The sequence below is a fragment of the Adiantum capillus-veneris genome, chromosome 30 (assembly GCF_014529385.1).
Source record: "Adiantum capillus-veneris isolate H3 chromosome 30, ASM1452938v2, whole genome shotgun sequence".
NCBI lineage: Eukaryota > Viridiplantae > Streptophyta > Polypodiopsida > Polypodiales > Pteridaceae > Adiantum > Adiantum capillus-veneris.
This window is the reverse complement of record NC_140960.1, coordinates 75,275,627-75,294,915: the sequence shown is the minus strand read 5'-3', so window position 1 is coordinate 75,294,915 and position 19,289 is coordinate 75,275,627. Positions and strand designations below refer to the sequence as shown.

At 43.3% G+C, this 19,289-nt stretch overlaps 1 pseudogene; it reads left to right on the top strand.

The window, feature by feature from the left end:
• Nucleotides 1-19,289, top strand: part of LOC147418223 (uncharacterized) — a 90,090-nt pseudogene that overhangs the window by 46,008 nt on the left and 24,793 nt on the right.

Here is a 19,289-nt window from a genome sequence, read left to right as displayed (position 1 = left end):
TCATCCATTTCGCTCCATTCATCTTCGTCCATATCTTCTGGTTTTATCCCCTTGAGCTTTATAGGTTTTATCTGCTTCTTTTGTACCAACACATGCCAAATCTGCTTCTTCCACAATGGGAAATTGGTTCCATCCAGCTTCTTGATATTGTAAAGAGCAGTGTCCTATGATCCAGCCATAGCTACGCTTCACAGTAGTTTACTTTCCTAGGGAAAATTCGGCAGAGTTTCCCTTGTAAACTGACCTCTGAACCAATATCAACCTGATGAACTAGTGGATGTCGCCTACAGTCTGTGTGTAGATGCGCCCGTGTCGTATGTGACACGCCTCCAAGAACTGTGAGCCGTCCTTCGATGTGTAGACAGCCACAAATCAACACTCTGGGAGTGTCGATATCCTCAGCACCTGCAGTCGTAGGCCGAAAAACCCAAATTTGCAGAGTCGGATCTGCACCCGCTGAGACCACGTAGTCGAAAATGGCCTGCGCAGAACTTTGTCGAAGCCGAGCGGTGACCGAGATGACCGAGATTTGGGGCCGTGTCTTTGCCTGTCGAATTTCAGTGCAATCTGAGCTGGTGACTCTAGCCTCTTGCAGTGCTGCCCCGAGCCTGGATCTGAGCTCTGATACCAGTTGAAGGAGTACGAGCGGAAGTGCGACGCAAGAGAGAGTGCGAGAAGAAGAGCACGACGATATGGTGAATTCAACCAATATCAACCTGTCAAATGAACCAAGAAAGCTTCAGATTCTGCAGAAATTTTGGCAGAGTCTCCTTTGTAAAATGGCTCTGGTGTACTAAAAACAGACCAAAAAACAGCTCAAAAAACCATTGTCTCTCTAACACTGTAAGCTATGGGTAAACCTGTCCTGCACCTGTACTGTCTCTGACTGTCCTGTAAGCATAGACTGCGACAATGCCTCAACGGCAGTAAAGCAAAGATGCAATCCCAACTGTCTAACTGACAGTCAATACATCCTAGCTGCCTATTTAAGGGTGCTCGAGGGATCGCTCCAAGACCTGTATCACTGAAAGGATCTCAACATTCGAGAATCCCCCAGCTCAATAAAACCTCACTCGACCCTCAACAAAGGCTGCAGTAAATCTGACAGTACATAGACTTCCCACAAAGTCATACATCCACAAATTTCCCACTGTATGCTGTAACCACTGCGGCGGTTGTTTGCTGCGTGACTCACAGCCAGCAAACCCTCAACAGACATACATCATCTCTGACAATACATCCCATGTGGAAGTACCTGCAATGTCAGGATGAAATCTGGAATATCAAGCAGCAAACACAAGCCCAATGTGGTCGCCCAGGTAAGTGGGCGGGCCGCCAGGTATGTACACATATTCTTTTGTAAAAACCTAATAAGAACTCACTATGCTCTACACATTACGGTAGAGCGAGTTCACCATATCGTCGTGCTCTTCTTCTCGCACTCTCTCTCGCGTCGCACTTCCGCTCGTACTCCTTCACATCATTCATTCAAAGTTAATGATTCTTGTCTTGAATCGTGATCGGGTTCATTCCAGAGCTATCGTGGCTCCCAACTCGTCATCATCTTATTCTCGATTTCACCTACAAAACATGCAAAATTTCAAGCAGTGGTATGTAGGGTGCGTTAGTGAGATTTGGGAGTGGAGACCGGAGTAGTATTAGGCATTGAAAATGCCGATCGAAATGATGTCGTCGTCGTCTCCGTCGTTGCCGCATTACTATCACCACCAACGGATGAAGGTGTAGAAGAGGGAAAAACCAAGTCGTTGGGGTCGATTGCGGGACGCTTCAGCCTTGCCGCATCTTTCTCTCCTTTGTTGGCTTTGATGGCGGCATCCTTGGTTTCAAATGCCTTCAACAATTGCTCGTTGACTTCCTTGCATATTGCTACTTGTTGTTCCTCTAGCTTAAGGAGGTGAGCACGGACTTTGGTTGTGTTGGATTGCCGTTCAAAGCCACATAGTTTGCACTTCCATGCACGCGCACCACCAGCCTTTCCCAACACTCGGGAATGCACTTTGTCCGACCATGAAGCTTCATCCTTCTTTTTCTTCGCGCCCAAGGACACACGTTCACTTGATGCAGAAGCTTGGGCCATGAGACTCGTCACTCGAAAGAGGGAGGGAGCTTGTGCGCACGCGCGCGAGAGAGAGAGAGAGAGAGAGAGAGAGAGAGAGAGAGAGAGAGAGAGAGAGAGAGAGAGAGAGAGAGGGGGGGGGGGGGGGGGGGGGGGGGGGGGGTTGCGGCGTCGAGCTTGAAACTTGAGCCTTGAGGCCTGAGAAAAAGAGGGAGAGAGGGAGAGACTTGAAGCTTGAGGGCTTGACTCTTGAGCCTTGAGGCCCAAGTGGCAAGAGAGAGGGGGAGAGACCGTAGACAAGACTCGAGAGAGGGAGAATGAATGGAGAGATCTCCGAGCTTCAAGCTTGAGCCTTGAAGGCTTGAGGCCCAAGGGATGCGGAGAGACTCGAGAGAGAGGCTAGAGCATGTGAGGCTTGAGGCTTGAGCGACGACGCGGAGAGCCTTGAGGCTTGAGGTTGATTCTTAAGAGCTTGAAGGCTTGAGGGAGGGATGAGCCATTATATAGGAAAGCCATCCCCCCCCCCCCCCCCCCCCCCCCCCCCCCAAAAAAAAAAAAAACGCTGCCCAAGAACGGCTCTGTTTTTTTTAAAAACGGTCAAAAAATTCAAACTGCTGTTCGGGACAGTCCGCTCTTTCGCCGTTCCGAAGCCCGTTCCAGCCCCGTTCCGGTGACGCATTTGGGCGGAACATCCGTTCCCGTTTCAGATGCGTGGCTCAAGTGGGAACACATTTCGAGAAGGGCAAGGGCCTGTTCCGGCCGTTCCCTGTTACTCTGGGAGGAGGGTGTCACAGCTGAGTTCCTAACAGACTTTTGGGAGCGCTTGTGGGGCAGCAGACAGCCGAGGAAAGTCACCATGTTCTAGTAGCTCGTCACCCATCGCGCTACCGTAGTGGGAGTTGGTTGGTCTATAGTGGCCATTTGGCGGGCTGTGCCGTGTGTGGCCACCCACTTGAGTCGTTGTCTATGGGACTGCCGCATGGTGCAGTAGGTTTGGCTTCGGATTCTACGGATGATGCCAACCCTATCGTAAGCTAGTCAGGGGTGCTGCTGCTTGGTCCACCCTCATGAGCCCAGCACTTCATTGTGAGCTGTCCTCAGCTAGCAAGATGATTGTGATAGACGAGGGCTGACCCACTCTCCAGCCTATCACAGAGCTTACGCCCCAGGAGTGGAGCAGTGATACAGAGCTTTGCTGGGAGCTTATCTGCAGCCTGACTCTCTGTTTCATATGGAGAGCTCGGTGCTTCCGCATCTTCGAGGCCTGGCCCATCCCACCAGTGGAGACTGTACCACATATATGGGTGGAGCTGATCCACACACTTCGAGGTCAGTTCGAGAGGCTGCAAGGCAGCTCCGACCGTATATAGGAGCGTCGTGAGGCATTTCTATGAATTTGGCATCCAGATCTTTCTACACCATGGTCCATGGGGCTCCTAGATGGCATTCTCAGCCACCTATGTTGTTCCCATATCTTGATTTAGCTGTCATTGTACATATCTCATTTTTTCATTGGGAGAGTCTCCCCTCATGATGATGTACCCCCCCCCCCCCCCCTTCCCCTTTTGTTGGGTAGCTTTATTAACTAATAGAAGGGATCTTTTTCTTGGGAAAAAAAAGTATTTGGTTTTAATTTCGTTTTTTTTTCTCTAGGCTTACATCAACAGCGATTGTTTGTGTGCAGACCTTGATTTTTCCATGTGTATGCTTCTTGAAGATCTACAAGAATAACACGACTAGACTACAGGTAAGATGTGTGTCTCTCAAAACACGCTTCGAAGTGCAATTCTTGAAGCATAGATGCCTAATTTCATAAATGTCTTTTGTGCCCAGGCGGTTTTGTGCGGAATAATCATTGTGATTGGCATGATTGCAAGTGCGGTTGGAATGTATGTTAGGAAATAAGACGTAGCTAAATAGATAATTGAGTAGATTACTTAATGGAGAGAGACAAATTTATATACACGAGATTATAGTGTAGAGAGAGAGAGAGTACACACGATATACGTGGTTCACCCAATGTGGGCTACGTCCACGGGAAAGCAGCCACTCAATGGCTTTGGTACTTCAAAACAAGAAGTAGTTTACAAAGGGATTATACCCTTAATGGAGCTCCCGCCTTGCTTCACTCTCACCACCTCACACTCACCTTGTTGCATCAACTTCACACTATGAAAAGTGTGTAGAAATGGCCTCCTTTTATAGGCCAAAAGGGCTGCCCTCTCTTATGAGAGACAGCCATGTGTAGCCGCCCTTGTGAGAATAAGTCCAAATCGGACCCTCCAATCCGCCCATGTGTGGCCGCCCTTGAAAAGACAAGTCCGCTTTTGAATTCGGCCACCGGCCATTGAATTCGGCCACTGGCCACCGGCCATTGACTTCCGACCACCGGCCACCGGCCATTGACTTCCGACCACCGGCCATTGGCCATTGACTACCGGCCACCGGCCAACCGACCGGTTGTTTTCCGACCACTTTCCGACCGCCGTCCGGCCATAATATTCCGGCGAAAAGGAATATTCCGGCGAAAAAAAGTCTCGGGGGCCTCCGCCCCCGAGGCCTTTAAAGTTGCCCCTGATTCTTGTCCGTGAAAATTTTGGTTTTCGGTGAGTGATTTTCCTTCACGCACGATGGCTTCTCCTCATAATGGGGGCCTTACAAATGTGCGCTTTTACCACAGAAAATTACAAGGGTAAATCAGGCTCCATACTTAACAATCTCCCACTTGGAGACTGATCTCCAAACCAAACCTGTGACTGCTTTCCATTCTGGCTTTTTATCCTTGAATGCCGATTGAAGATGAGCAAAAGCTCAACTTCTCCTTGTTGACCACCTTTGTAAACATGTCTGCAGGATTTTCACTTGTATGCACCTTTCCTAGCTTTAGTTGTCCCTCTTCCAAAAGAGTGCGTATGAAGTGATATCTCACCTCAATGTGCTTTGTCCTTGAATGAAAGGCTGAGTTCTTCGCAAGATGGATAGCGCTTTGGCTATCACTGTACAAGACACAATTGTCTTGTTTGAATCCAAGCTCTTCTAAGAATCTGTGAAGCCACAGAATTTCTTTGCTTGCCTCCGTCATTGCTACATACTCTGCTTCCGTGGTAGAAAGTGAAACCACTTTCTGCAGCTTTGAAGCCCAGCTTACTGCTGTGCCTCCAACCGTGAACACATAGCCAGTAGTGCTCCTTCGAGTATCTTTGTCACCTGCCATATCTGCATCAGCATACCCTTCTAGAAAAATATCAGTTCCTCCAAAATACAAAGCATTTGTTGTTGTCCCTTTTAGATACCTAAGTATCCACTTCACAGCTTGCCAATGCTCTTTACCTGGGTTGTCCATGAACCTACTCACAACTCCCACTGCATGTGCAATGTCTGGCCTTGTCCAGACCATAGCATACATTAGAGAACCTATCGCTGCAGCATATGGAACTTTAGACATATAGGCTATCTCCTCTTGTGTCTTTGGACACATATCCTTCGTTAGTTTAAAATGACCAGCCAAAGGTGTAGAAACTGGTTTTGCATTTTGCATTGCAAACCTTTCTAGTACCTTCTTGATGTAATCTTCTTGAGATAGCTTTATTGTCTTCTTCGTCCTGTCCCTTGATATTTTCATACCAAGTATCCTCTTTGCAGCACCTAAATCTTTCATTGAAAAAGATTTGGACAGCTCCTCTTTTAGGTCTTTGATGTCCTGCATGTTAGCACTTGCAATCAACATGTCATCAACATACAACATTAGGATGATGAATTTCCCATCTCCCAAATTCTTCGTGTAGACGCAGTGATCCGAGTTGCATCTTGTGAATCCATGATCCAACATCCATCGATCAAACTTCAAGTACCATTGTCTTGATGCTTGCTTTAAACCATACAAGCTCTTCTTTAATCTGCAAACCATTTTCTCCTTACCTTTTACTTCATACCCCTTTGGTTGAAGCATGTAGATTTCCTCCTCTAAGTCACCATGAGGGAATGCCGTATTTACATCCATTTGCTCGAGATTTAGATCATGAGCAGCCACAAGGCTTAAAACAAGCCTAATTGAGTTCATTTTTACAACAGGAGAAAATATTTCATTGAAGTCAATACCTTTCTTTTGAGAAAAACCTTTTACCACAAGCCTAGATTTGTACCTTTTCTTCCCACCTTCTTCTTCCTTTATCTTGTACACCCATTTGTTTTGAAGTGCCCGCTTACCTTTAGGCAACTCAACCAACTCCCATGTTTGGTTCTGATGTAGTGAGTCCATCTCCACTTGCATACTCTTCGTCCATTCTTCTTTGGATTCATGTTGCATAGCTTCTTCATATGATTCCGGCTCTCCAGAATCTGAGATCAAGAGATGGTTGAAGGAAGGAACAAACCTTTCTGGAGGTCTACTTGCTCTTGTAGATCTTCGGGGAATAGGTTGAGGCTCCTCATTTGGTTGATGTTGTTGCACATTGTCACCGTTTGCAGTCCTTGAGTCTTCACCGTCCTCAAGCTCCATGTACTCATCACCTGTTTCTTTTGTTTGTTTTCTTTCCAAGTAATCTTTGTACATATTTTGTTCATTAAAAATTACATCCCTACTCCTTAAGATTTTACCATCTTCAGGATTCCATAGGCGATACCCAAAGTCTCCTTCTCCATAGCCAATGAAGAAACACTTTTTGGACTTTGCATCTAGCTTTGATCTTAGGCTTCTATCTATGTGCATGAAAGCCTCACACCCAAACACTTTGAGAAATGCATAATTCACCGGTTTACCTGTCCATGCCTCTTCTGGAACTCCCCCATCCAATGCCGTTGAGGGTGACCGATTGATTAAGTACACAGACGTACTTACAGCTTCCGCCCAAAGTTCAAGCGGTAGGCCTGCATGTAGCCGCATGCTTCGTGCTCGTTCCATAATTGTCCTGTTCATCCTTTCCGAAATCCCATTTTGTTGAGGTGTCCTTGGGGTTGTCCTTTGCCTCCGAATTCCATTGCTAGCACAAAAGCTTTCAAAAGCTTGGCTGCAATATTCACCTCCATTGTCGGATCTGAGGCATTTAACCTTGGTACCTGTTTCATTCTCCACAAAGGCTTTCCACCTTTGAAATATGGAAAATACATCGGATTTATTCTTCATGACATAAACCCATGTTTTTCTAGTCGCATCGTCTATGAATGTTACATAGTACAATGAGCCACCAAGTGATGGTGTACTTGCAGGACCCCAAACATCAGAATGAACCAACTCAAGTTTTTTATTTTTTCTTTCATTTCCTGATTTTTGAAATTTTACCCTCTTTTGTTTACCATAAACACAATCTTCACAGAACTCTAAGTCCACTTCTTTCAAACCTGGTAGAAGCTTCTTTGTTTGAAGAATTTGCATTCCTTTGGCACTCATATGCCCAAGTCGGTAGTGCCACACCGCACTGTCAACTTCTGTAGTTGCTGCACAAGCTGAAGGTTGCGTGCTAACAGCACACAAGTAAAGTGTACTAACTTTTTCACCCTTGGCAACCACCAAAGATCCCTTTGAGATCTTCCACCGTTTGTTTCCGAATGCAATGTTGTGACCTTCATCGTCCAATTGTCCTGTAGAGATCAAATTTTTGCGAAGAGAAGGAACATGCCTAACATCTTTAAGCTTCCATTCATTTCCGTTAGCAGTTTTGATAGAAACTGTACCTTTGCCGACAATCTCACAAGCTTCATCATCTCCCAAGTATACATACCCAAAATTACCTTTGGTGTAGTCTTGGAAATGTTGCTTGTGTGGTGTCGCATGGAATGAAGCCCCGGAATCTACTATCCAGGAATTAGACACATTGTCTAATGAGAGAATTAGAGCATCTTGCTCTACTTTACCTGCCACATTGGCCTCCGATGTTGGCTTGTTGTCTTGAGACTCTGTCTCCTTCTTCTTCTTGGACCAGCAATCCTTCTTGACGTGGCCCTTCTTGCCGCAGTTCCAACATTCAAGAACTGACTTTGTTCGTGATTTGCTCCGTCTTGAGCGATCACGACCCTTTTGGTTTTTGAACCTCTCCTTAGGCCTTCCTCTTGTTTCCACTGATAGTGCAGCACTTGATGATTCTCCTGTGCTTCTCCTTCGCATTTCCTCGCTTAGAAGAACACCCACAACATCATCAAACTTAAGAGTATTTGTGCCAGAGATAGAATTACTTACAGCCATCACAAGGCTGTCCCAACTATCCGGTAGAGATGATAGTATAAGGAGAGCTCGCACTTCGTCATCGAAATTGATTTTCACTGATCGAAGTTGACTTATGTTTGTGTTAAAGTCATTTAGGTGTTCTGCAACTGAACCATTCTCTGCCATCTTTAGATTGAACAAGCGCTTCATAAGAAATACCTTATTGGATGCCGATGGTTTCTCGTAGAAGTCGTCAAGTGACTTCATCAAGTCCTCCGTGGTCTTCATCTCCGAAACATTGAAGGCCACCGTTGACGCCAAGCTTAACCGGATTGTTCCCAGTGCCTTTCGATCAAGGACAATCCATGCTTCATCTGCCATTGTTGCGGGCTTCTTCGCAAGACCGCCTAGTGGCAAATAGAGGTCCTTCTGGTAGAGATAGTCTTCAATCTGCATCTTCCAATGTTGGTAGTTTTTGCCGTTGAACTTCTCAATCTTGAGCTTCCCCTCCTCCGCCATAACTCCCACTCAATTCAAGGAATCCTTTCCTTGAGATAATTTAGCTACGAGCAAACCTTGCTCTGATACCAGTTGTTAGGAAATAAGACGTAGCTAAATAGATAATTGAGTAGATTACTTAATGGAGAGAGACAAATTTATATACACGAGATTATAGTGTAGAGAGAGAGAGAGTACACACGATATACGTGGTTCACCCAATGTGGGCTACGTCCACGGGAAAGCAGCCACTCAATGGCTTTGGTACTTCAAAACAAGAAGTAGTTTACAAAGGGATTATACCCTTAATGGAGCTCCCGCCTTGCTTCACTCTCACCACCTCACACTCACCTTGTTGCATCAACTTCACACTATGAAATGTGTGTAGAAATGGCCTCCTTTTATAGGCCAAAAGGGCTGCCCTCTCTTATGAGAGACAGCCATGTGTAGCCGCCCTTGTGAGAATAAGTCCAAATCGGACCCTCCAATCCGCCCATGTGTGGCCGCCCTTGAAAAGACAAGTCCGCTTTTGAATTCGGCCACCGGCCATTGAATTCGGCCACTGGCCACCGGCCATTGACTTCCGACCACCGGCCACCGGCCATTAACTTCCGACCACCGGCCATTGGCCATTGACTACCGGCCACCGGCCAACCGACCGGTTGTTTTCCGACCACTTTCCGACCGCCGTCCGGCCATAATATTCCGGCGAAAAGGAATATTCCGGCGAAAAAAAGTCTCGGGGGCCTCCGCCCCCGAGGCCTTTAAAGTTGCCCCTGATTCTTGTCCGTGAAAATTTTGGTTTTCGGTGAGTGATTTTCCTTCACGCACGATGGCTTCTCCTCATAATGGGGGCCTTACAAATGTGCGCTTTTACCACAGAAAATTACAAGGGTAAATCAGGCTCCATACTTAACAATGTACGCATCTGTGATCAAAATTGCTAGCAAGTATTGAGTGTAGCTAACTTCTTTTAGAGTCAAGGAAGCACACTAACCATCAAACTAACCAATTTTTTGAAGAGGTAATCTTTTCGACGGCTCTAATCAAACAAAATTCTTCAATTTTCACCATAGTAATATACTAACAATAGTCATACCCCACCAACAAATAGTGAGTGATGACTACATTGTGGTGACTAATGACCAAGTTTTTGATAAACATGGTCAAAAGAGAACTTACATTTCACAAATGATTACAAAACTTTCTCAACCACATCGTATTTCAGTCCATAATGAAGTAGTTATGCCAATACAATGCAAATCTCTCTCTCTCTCTCTCTCTCTCTCTCTCTCTCTCTCTCTCACACACACACACACACACACACACACACACACACACACACACACACACACATTTTATGAAATACCAGAAACCACCATGTAACTCCTAAAATACCCAAAGAAGGTAGTCTAATGAAAAACAAAAGTCCATAAATGGTAATGACCAAGGTTCAACTTAATCAAATTTAAACACATTCCCATTGACCAAGGTCACCTATCAATTTAAAGAAGTCGAGAATATCATTAATCTTGTTACTTGTAGGCACATACCCTTCCTTCCTTGATTGCGGCTTTCGATTGATGCTCTCTCTCTCTCTCTCTCTCTCTCTCTCTCTCTCTCTCTCTCTGACTCTGAGCAGAGTGAATGTAATGGAGTCAATGGTGCAAAAGAGATTGGATTATCAGCTTGCTACTTTTGATTTGTGGAAATCGAAAACAGAAAAGTGCATAGCGGTAAAAGGTGCTTTCATTGAAGATCTTGAGGGAAAACTTGCAACTCAAAAGTAGTACAATGGGTCTGCATTTACAAGAAAAGATAAAAGAGCCGAAGTCATATCGTGAATGGATTGAAGGTTTGGACTGATGTGGTCAAACAACATGAGGAAAACACAATGGATAGAAATTGCGGAAAACAGAAGTTAGCTCCTCACCTACTTCTCCTATTATCTCATCAACAATACATTGGAGGAGGAGAAGCTAAGGGAAATGTGAGCATTGAATGTACGAGTTATGGGATGGAAGGAGGAAAAAAATCCAAAAGATAATGCAAAGAAAAGTTTCCCATAGATGCATGGAGAGTACAAAAGGAATAATGAAATTTGTTGATTTTGAGGAGGAGAAAAACATTCCTCGCATCGATGTGCCTTAACGGGTAAAAAACATATTTTTGGAGAAAGATCTCACATGCTCATGTAGCACATCAGAAAAAATGCACTCCGCATATTCTTGATGCGAGAAAGAAAGGAAACTGGACTATTTATAGAGATGGGAGAGTGATCAATGTGGAGAAATGGAGTGCATGATGGTGCATGACCTATAGGGCCATGCTAAGATTTTGCAGTATGGAATTATCATGGATCTTAGCATGACTTTTGAGAAGACTTTTAGAGGACGGGATATTGTTCTATATTCCATCCTCTTAGGACAAGGAACTAACCCGCAAATTGAGGGTATGGAAGTGGAAAGACACCCAATAAGGGGTCATAAGGAGTTGCCTTGCTTTATAGGGAGGAGTTACATCCCATCGTACGAATAGTACGAAGGGACTAGCATGCTTGCTATATGTTTATAAGAGTTCATATAGAGAATTTTCCTCCTCATATTCTATTTTGCACTTTCTGCCTCTTAATGTGATAGCACAAATGGGTGATTGCCAAATGAGTTCATGGATGATGATATAGCCGAAAATGAGAGATATCATGTTGGTTGGGGGCTTTAATGCAAGGACAACTTCTTGTCAAGTTGCCTTCTTTGAAACATCAGCAAAGGATTTTTGTGAGTATGAATATGCAAATCTTGCATTGAGAGAGTTTTTGATGATTTTATGGAGAGAAAAGTATGATAAATATCTCCTAAGATGGGAGCTATGCATGGGTTAGCCATAATGATTGGCATCACTAAATGGCCATCATCAAGAGGACTAACATATTACCCACACTGGCATGGTGCCAAAACCATGCCATTGGATGATGTATATGCTCAGCTTGCTCTTGTACCATATTACCCACACTGGCATGGTGCCAGCACTGTGGGATTATGTATATGCTCAACTTGATCTTATACCATATTACCCACACTAGCATGGTGCCATCACCATTCCATTGGATGATGCATATGCTCAACTTGCTCTTGTACCATATTACTCCCACTGGCATGGTGCCAGCACAGTGGGATTATGTATATGTTCCTCTTTCATGAGTTACATGTTTCAACAAGATGGATTGGAGTTTTCATACTACATTGCTATACTACACAACCATGGACATCCACGACTGACGTCCTTATCATGGAAACAATTTCTCTAAGGAGACCAATCATGTCCATACTTATGAGATCTTTAGATTCCTAGTAACTGTGGACCGAGTGTGGATCCCTGTGCACCTTTGACAAAGCTTACATACCGCCTTAGAGATATTATTCATGTGGTAGGAGCTACAATCTTTCCCCACTCTAGCAATATAGCTAGACATGGTAGTCACACTATGCCTTGAATAGCTGGTATCATGATGAGTGAGGAGAAACTAGAAGCTGATTACAAAGAGAGGTAGTGATAGGGGACACCACACGTCAAAAAACACATTACGAGATAGTGACATGATGTAAACATTGCCACCCTTTAGTACCCCTTGGATGAATATTACTCACATTTACACATTCAGAGATAAAAAAGATGATCAGACTGGATCTTAGGAAAATTCATTCTTCACATTATCGAGTATTGATTTACTTTGTGTAGGAAATGGTCATGCAGTGACCATTCTATGAAGTAACGGGCGACCACATGGCGACCGACGGAGGCCGAGAGCCATGGTGGGAGCATGTTTTTTAGGAAATGGTCACTGCATGACCATTCCCCACTGTCAATGTTTGTGGGGAGTGGGGCTGGATTACACACTCCTATGCAGTTGACAGTCGTCACGAGCAAACTATTTGCACGCCACTGCAGCATAAATTTTGATCGCTGAGGTGGCAACTGTTGGTTGAAATTCCAGGTGTTGATCTGGCTTTTGTTGGTTCTCTAGGCAAGTAAAATATTCCTGCTGCTGATGTGACCTTAACCTGTCGGTTGTCTGCATGGATTCTGTTCTAAAAGGGCGAGCAGATGGACAGCTCAAAGAGCTCGCCCCCCTGCCCACGACCAAGTATATACACTTCAGTGCCCTAGGAGCAGCAGATAGACTTAGATCCAAAGACAAAGGAGCATTACAGATGTCGATGTACAATAGATCATGAAATACAAGGAGGATCTGATTGTCTCTTGAGAGATGGATTCGAACCTCTCTTCTAGATAATGGATAATTGTCACCAGATAGGCCTTGGGCTATTCTTGTTGGACCTTCATAGGAACATACATGCTTTATTACACCGTTCTATGTGCCCTAGCAAAGGATCCACTCAAAGGCTGGTGGCAGACTCATTCAGAGCACTAGCTCCCAACAAGATTGATGACACTCCCAAATTTTGACTCTTCAAATAGTGCTATTATAGCTATTTTATTATCACTATAAACACCATATTAGACGCCTAGATGTGGCAATGATAAATAGCGACTTCGTTGGCTAGGGCTACGAGAGCGTTAATATTTTCTTATTGCTATAAACACCATATTAGACTCTCTCATCGGCCGTTGCATCATGGCGTTAATTTCCTCCTATGTTAGAACCTTGTACGAGCCACTCTATGTTTCTCAATAATCACCTAGATGTGGCAATAATAATTAGCGACTTCGTTGGCTAGGGCTATGAGAGCGTTAAGATTTTCCTAAATCGTGTGGTGTTTATAGCGATAAGAAAATCTTAGGGCTACGAGAGCGTTAAGATTTTCTTAAATCATATGGTGTTTATAGCAATAAGAAAATCTTAACATTCTCGTAGCCCTAGCCAACGAAGTCGCTATTTATCATTGCCACATCTAGGAAATTATTGAGAAACATAGAGTGGCTCGTACAAGGTTCTAACATAGGAGGAAATTGACGCCGTGATGCAGTCGCCAATGAGAGAGTTCATGCACTGGTACTTACAAGGGCACCTCACTAAGGAGATCAAGCATTGGAAGGTAGGTCAGAGTTGCCCTAGTGACACATTATTTGTTCACATTTCAACGTTTGTTACTTTAGGCTTTTGTATTTTCTATACTAGACATTTGGATGCATTTGTTGCTTTAGTATTTTATATTTTCTATGTTGGACATTTGGATGTGTTGGTATTCACTCTTAAGAAGATCCTAGCTTCTTGTATAATTTGCAGTCTCATAGGTTCTAGGCCTTTTGCAAATGTAAATAAACATTTTATGCCATAAAGGATAGGCGAGTTCTCTTTGGCCTCTTCAAAATGTCATTAAAATCTCTCTCTCTCTCTCTCTCTCTTCTTGACTATGAGGTCTCTTGGGATTGTTTTTATGACATAACAACTATCCTCATTGGTGTTGGTGTGTGTGTGTGTGTTCAAGTTACCTTATATAGACAATATCACAAATGAGCATTACATGTTCAAAGACCAACAAACACGAGTAATACATGGGTCATGTACAAATACCATTTATTGTTTAAATAATATTGTACAACCAAATTTCAGTCAAAGCAGGTTATAGAGACCCGCCCTATGACAACCAATAATGTCCTTGCATCAAACCCTTTGAAAAGCAACAATCCATTTCAACTCACGTCAAGGAAGGTAGCCCTCACCTGCATCCATAGCCATGTTGTAGGCCTTGGTTGACTATCTTCACCTGACTTTTGACTCGAATCATTGGAAGACTTAGGAATCCAAAATCTCTTCATGAACATTGTAACTCCTTTGTTGACTTTGCTTAACTCTAGGTCCTTTTGAACTCTTGAGATTTTCATGCATGTCTGTCTCAATTGGAGTTGGTCTTTTGTTGACTGGTTTCCAAATCTTTGTATAGCCAGTGTAGAATCATTGTGCAAGAGGAAGATTCGTTGTAATCCATCTTTGTTCTATATCCTCTTGAGAGAAGTGGTGGATGTTAGCAGCTTTTGATGTTGATCTATTGTACACCTGCTTCATACGTATCTTGGGATGATTTTGAGATCGATACCTAGTGGGCCTTCTTTCTTGGTAGGTTCTCGATTGCACTTTATATGCCCTGAACTTCGGTTTTGGTACTTATATTTTTCTGTTATCTATATAGTACTCCTGTTCTTTTAAGATCCATTGTGATGCTATCCATCCCATGCGTTGTCTTACTGTTCTGATATTTTGTCTTCAATCTACACTAGATCATTGACTTTTACTAGACTGCTCGGAACAAACACTTGCTTGACTTTCCTTTTCTTTCTGGAGTACTTGAGCTGAAATATCTTTGTTTTTCTGGGTGTCTCCCTAGAGGTTTCAGATGGGTCAGCAATTGACTTGAAGTTTTGAAAGCCCGACTTGCTTGAAGAAGCCAATCCATGAGGGTTCTTTGATGTAGAGGCATATGGTGTCACGCCTTTTGTGCTAGTCAGTGGAAGGTCCACTTTAGCTTTACCTTTATTTGCAAGATTTGTATTTGTTTCTTGGGACATTTGCAACTCTAAATCTAGCATTAATGGTATATGTAATTGTTGCTTGCCATCTCTTGGAAAAGAGAGTATTAGCATTGTATCTTCTTTGTAGGCCTTGTGCTGGTCTAACCATTGATGTCCAAGGATGATGTCTACAAGCATGTCCTTTGAATGTTTTACTTGAAACTTTACCCGCTCTTCCTTCTTTTGGATGCTAAGAATAGCAACCATTTCTTCTTGACTCACAACCATACCTAGCATTGCTTTACTGTTTTGTCTACTTGGAGTGATTTAGAGGATCCTTTGGATGTTAGCTGGAACCATATTTCACTTTGCTTCTTTATCCAATAGAGCATTGCATTTGACACTCGCTCCATTTTTACTGTTGAGAACTATAGCTATCCTCATTGGTTCTCTTGAATATTTTTGTCCTGCTTTTGCTACGGTCTCCTCTTGATCTAATTGTGTCTCTATGGAAGGTGACTTGAGACTCTGTTTTCCATTAGCACTTCTATCTGTTGGCAATGATTGAGTGACCTTTGGAATTCCTATTGCTTTCTGGTCTTCTGCAACCTTGTTCTTGTTTACTTCTGGCTTTGATGGATTTTTCTGCTCAATATCTTTCGTGGTTGCTATTTGCTATGTTTATCTGCACTTCTTGATGCTTGATCTGCTTTAAGCTCTTCTGGAGTTCTATTGGATGGAGATGATTCATCTTCAATAAGCTATGATTTGGTATCAGTCTCCATTTTAATTGTGCTTGAGGACTTTGTGCTGTCGTGCATGGGTGACCAGTCTTGGTCTTCATTCCTTGTTGTCTGTGATGATTACATCTTGTTTGAACTCCGTATCTCTAAAACCTTTTGGGCCATTGGTATTCCCACTATGATGTTATCTGGAACATCTTTTGCTATGATCACATGGAATTGAGAAATGATGAATTGAGAAATGATGATCTGTGAACCTATTTGAATAGCGGTGGAAACGATTCCCCAACATTCTGCTCGTTTGTCTCCAGAGATGCTAATGAATTTAGGAGCACCTTCCAGCTATGGTTGGCCACATTTTTTCCAAGTGTGAAAAGACATGAGATACTTATCTAGCTGAAAGTCCAGCTTTACTTTGCTTGAGAGATTTTCTTCATGGTCATTGGTGATATTGTACTTGATCTTCTCAGAATTTTTGTGTGAATTTACTAACTTTGTTGTGGTTGTGTCCTTGGGTTAAACTTTGTTGTGGTTGTGTCTTTGGGTTGAACTTTTTATGTAACTTTCTTGATTTGATCACCTACCTCAGTTGATGTTGGCTCATTTAGCTGTGATATTGCACCTTTTGAGCATTGTCTACCTGCATCTGAGTAACCTTTGATCTTAGAAGATCCATTGTACTTTTTGATAGAATCTATCTCTTTAGAGAAGATTTGGTGGTGACTTTTGTGTAGCCTTATGAACTTTAACTTCGGTTAATTTTGACCTATCTGTTGCCTACTTTGGCAGCTTGAGGCTTTGCATCATCTTGAAATAATCTTTGACTTCAGGTTTAATATCCGCAGGGGTTTGTACAAGGTTGTGAACCTGTTGGTATTCATTGCCATTTGTATCCATGTATGCATTTGTGAGCTTAATCACATGCAACTGCTTGAACACTATTGGGTTTCTTGGATTTTTTGTGGAGATCAGTTGAAATAACAACCATATGATCTTTCAATGGTTTCTTCTTTGAAGGGGTCTAGTGGCTAGAGGCTTTAGGGCTTCTAATTGGTGTTGCATTTCCCGATACAATAGATGAGCTTACTGGATTTGCAGCTCCCCCCTTTCTAGGGTGATCACTAAAGCTTTCTCCATTATGAGAGTTCAAAACTGTTTGACTATGGTTTGGTCTCACCTTTTGGGAATGTGGAGGTACATTGTTGGTCGTACTATTGATGTTTGGCAATTGTAAACCTTCTGCATATTTTCATATGTACCTTCGTCAAACATAACATATGATTCCCCAAGTCAAGTTGTAGATGGCATTATCTTCGCCCTGATATTGTCTATCCCATGGGTCTCCTATGACATGAGATTTTGTGGTTTCAGGACCCACGACATCGTAGATTTTAGACTCTCGTCTATATCTACGGTTGTTTAATCAAAGTAGATGCTCGTCTGATCACAACATCGAAGCTTGATTTTTGAAGGAGGAGAGTGTAGCTCTAAACAGATTTAGGGAGGATGGGCTATAATAAATTCTTTCTTTTGAAACGAACCATCCTTCCTTATCTATTACTAAGCACAATTCTATGAGCTAATATGTGGGCCTTTCAAACACTGGTCGATCCTTTTTGTACAATTGCCCTTTTCGAACATAGTGTGCATATGAATTATGTGTATCATACAATGCTAACATCATTCGCTTTGATGTATCTCTTAGACTCGTGAATGATTGCACACTTATGGCACTGGATGCAGAATCATTTGCAAACCTAATGCTCTTTTCAATCCTCGTGATATCTGAATGCTTTGACCAAATTCACGTAGAAATTTGTTGTTCAAAGGATCAATTTTAAGCTTTTTAGGTGCATATGCATCTTTATGTTGATTTTGAACTTGCAATGCTTTTACTGGTGCTTCTAAGGGTAATGTATGAAAATCTGATTGCATCAAAAGTGACAAGTTAGATAAACTTACATCAAGATTTGTATTTCCAGCTTGCTCCATGCTTTGCTTTACAATTGCCATGTCCCTTTTGTAAAATTTTCTTGGACAATCCTCCAGAAAATGTCCACCTTTTCTGCCACAATCTGAGCAATACATGTAAAGAAAGAGGATGCAAGAGAGCTACACAAGACAAGCACAAAGCACACAGACATGGAAAGCTTCTTCTTCTTCGCACAGAAAAGAGAGTACAAAATGACTAATTGCTAAAGCTAAAAAGTAGCACATATGCACATGTGGTCACTAAGTGTGAACACTCTAGAAGCGTACTAGGCTGGCACTATAAGTGTAGTCCAGCTGTAGAATCACTGGCAGAGATCCTCCATGTCGGTCACCCAACGCGCCAGTGAGTAAATGCCGTAAGTGGCCAAGACTTGTAGTGGATGACAGCTCAATATGTAGAGCTCGACATCTCAACACTTCCCCTCGAGCTCTGCATGTCGCAGAGTCCAAGCATAGTCCGAAAACATTGAAGCTTCTCAGCTCCGAGGGCCTTGGTAAAGATATTCGCTATCTGCTCCTCTGTGCTGACGTAGACCAAGTCGATGTCGCCCGCCAACACTCGCTCTCGAACGTAGTGGTAATGGACCTCTATGTGCTTGGTCTTGGCATGGAACACTGGGTTCCTAGCCAACTGCATGCTCCTGAGGTTGTCACAATGGATGAAAATCTGCTGGTCCACCTGCACTCCCAAGTCCTCAAGTAATGTGCATAGCCAAGCTACCTCACAAGCCGCAACTGCTGCACCTCTATACTCGGCCTCTATGCTCGATAAAGCAACCGTAGGTTGCTTTTTGTTTCTCCAAGTAACAATAGCACTCCCAAAAGAGAACATGAAGCAGCTCGTAGATCTCCTATCAACAATGCTACCTGCCCAATCTGCATCTATATACCCATACAATGATAATGGCACATCTGCTGCATAGAACAATGCGTAGTCAAGAGTCCCTTGCACATACCGAAGTGTGCATCGTACTCCATCCAAATGTGGCTTCCGCGAAAGCTGCATGAACTGACTCTCCAAGCCTACTGTGTAGCTCAAGTCTGGCCTCGTGATAGTCAAGTAGATTAGACTACCCACAATCTTCCTGTACATCTTGACATCCTCAACAACATCACCCTTCTCTGCACTCAGCTTTGCATTCACATCCAAGGGAATAGAAATTGGCTTACAATCAGCCATACCATACTTTGACAGCATGTCCAAAGCATACTGTCTCTGTTGACAGCCATACACCCTCTGAAGTCCTGATCACCTCAATGCCAAGAAAGTAGCACAACTTGCCCAAATCTTTCATTTCAAACTCCTGTTTGAGAAGACCCTTCACATGGTCAATCTCCATAGCATTGTCACCCACAATAATAAGGTCAT